We start from the raw sequence: 2,701 nt of genomic DNA, 5'->3' as shown, positions 1-2,701 counted from the left end.
TCATCATGAAGGGAAGAGCTGTGGTGGAAGGAATGTACTGTCACCTATCCTGGAAGAGACCTCGGGAGGTCTGTAGGCCAAGCACAACCACTGTCAGTGGAGAAAGGAGAAACGAGGTTTGGGCTGTTTGTATGCTGGGCTGTGGGAGTGGGGAACATCGGCCTCTATAGACACGTGTCCAGTAGTGATCTCTCCAGGAGCTGATCTTAGACTCTGCACCTGTCCAGGAGCTGGTCCTGGGATCCCCTCATCCCTTCAGTATCCCCTAACACAGACAAACACACACAGACAAACACGCAGTCACAAGCATGGAAACACAAAAATTTATTTCTCCAGCAGAGAGTAATGGAACATCTGATGCTGGAAGGCAGCCAGATTTGAAATTCTCTGTGCCGCCTCCTAATGCTTATTTTAGTCATGAGATCCTTTCTCATCCATATGCGCCTTCTCCAGTGTTGCTTCAGTTCCTGCATATCTGGTGGTGCTGTTCTGGAGCTTGAAGAGGAGATCCTTGACCATCAAACACCTCTCGCCTCTTCTCTTCAGTGTCATATCCCGTGGGATTCTGCCAAGCAGGTTCCTCAGCAGGCCAAAGCCTGCTCACTGAAGTCCTGCTCTTTGCCTTCTTCCCTTCTCTCAGGACCCTCAACTCTACTTTCTCACCCCTGAATGTTACATCCCCGACCAGCACTTCTTTGTTTCTAAGTATGATTTCCTGCAGGACACCTCCTCTCACTGGCTCCTCAGTCACCCTTGTCAGGATGATGTTGTCAATTAACTCCCAAACCCTCCTGGATGGCTTTCACTGTGCTGTGTTGCCCCTTCAGCAAATATTGGGAGAGTTTAGGAGTGCCATGAGGTGCAGCGCTTCTTCCAGTTGAATGCAGAAGGCTTCATCTACTTCCTCTTCCTCGTCTGGGGGTCCATAGCAGACATCCACCCACCACAGTGTTGTCCATGACCCTTCAGCTCAGCTGACTCATCCTCCATCCCCAGGCAGAGCTCCACACATTCCTGCTGCTCTCTCCCATAAAGGGAATCTTCCCCTCAGGGTCCAGCCCCATGGCCTTATCAGTACCAGACCCCCAAGACCCCACAGTTTCTCCAGCAGAGGGGATTTGTAGTGCCCTGCAACTCCTCATGCTGTTCTCTTGTGAGAGACACCCCAGACAAGATAAGACAGCCGCACACAAATATTAAACGCTGAACAAACTTTTCTACAGTCCATAGGAACCTTGACAAAACCTGGGATTTCTCAAACTTGAAGTTTTACAAGGAAAAGTGGCTAATCCTACATCATTGGGAGCAGGGGGCGAACAGCCTCGTACATCAGGACAGGCTGGGACGTGACCAACTGAGCAGCAACTCTGAGGAGAAGGGCCTGGGCACTACGAGGGATGCCCTACGAGCCAGGAGAGGATGGACACAATGAGCAAGGGCAGCTGCCTACAGGGCTGCATTCGGAGGAGCGTGGGCCTCCCTGAAACCCCGAGTTACCATCCCCCTCCACTCAGCACTGGTGTGGCCACACACACATGGGTGACTCCCAGGGTGTGGCTCCCCATTTTGGATAAGTAGGGAGGACCTGGAGAGTGTTGAGTGAAGCTCTGCCAAGGTGGGGTTCAGGACCTCATGCCCACAGACTGTGGGGTGGCTGAGGGACCTGGAGTTCTTTGGCTCAGCGGTGTGGAGGCTCCAGGCACTATGGGAGTAGACTGAGAGTGACTGAGGGGGGATTTCAGAGATGATGCAGCTTTTCTTTCTTGAAAAATACACTATGAGAAAGAACTAATGCATTAAGTGCATCTGGGGAGGCCCAGAATGGACACAGAGAAATGTCACTCGAAGGGCAGTGCTGTGGTGTAACAAGTCACCCAGAGGGAGACTGGAGCAGCCCCAGGCTTTGTGTTTCAAGGAGCAGCCAGGGAGGATGGAGAGATCTCAGTAAAGGAAGGGAGATGCTGAGGTGAGAGCAAGGTGTGGTCGGAGGGTGGGTGACTACAGCCTGCAGAGAAAGAGGTGCAGGTGTGGGACACGGTGGGACAGCCTGTGGTGGAGACGATAGAGGGATGAGGAAAGTCTGAAAATCCCCCAGCAGAGATGAGCTCTTTCTGCCCTTGGCTCTGGCTGTTGTCTCTGCCACTCATGCTGATGAGGAAGCACCTTCTCCTTCCAGCACTGGGTCTCATGGCCTCCCCTTCCCCACCCAAGAGCCTGGGAGTTGTTGGACCATAGTCCTGCCCTTGGCATAGCCCATCCCCACATCAGACTGCCCCAGGAAGAGCCCTGAGCAATGTGTGAAAGACAGGATCTGACTTCATAGAGGTTGGGGTCAGGCCTTGGCCCTTTTGCTTTATGTAACACACCCAGTTTCACTCAGAATTTGTTCCATGGCCTTTGTTTCCCTGTCATCTCTGCCTGGAGTTTTCTGATCTACCAAGGCCCTGGAGAGGCTTTGTCAGTAATGGTCCTCACAGGGACCCACTAAAATGCCAAGTGACTTTGTAGTTTTGCATCTCAGAGGGACTTCTTGACAGGCACCTTCATCGTCCTGTCACTGTCTGAGGTTCATATATTCAGCACCAAACCCATTAGAGGGGTCATTAAAATGCCTTGGGCTGGTCCTCTGCTGCGCAGCTGGGCCGGTCTCCTGGGATGGAGAGAGCTGAGGGCAAGTGGTCAGCGCTGCAGAGAGACAGCT

The sequence above is a fragment of the Strix uralensis genome, chromosome 31 (genome assembly GCF_047716275.1).
Source record: "Strix uralensis isolate ZFMK-TIS-50842 chromosome 31, bStrUra1, whole genome shotgun sequence".
NCBI lineage: Eukaryota > Metazoa > Chordata > Aves > Strigiformes > Strigidae > Strix > Strix uralensis.
This window is presented reverse-complemented; position numbering follows the sequence as displayed.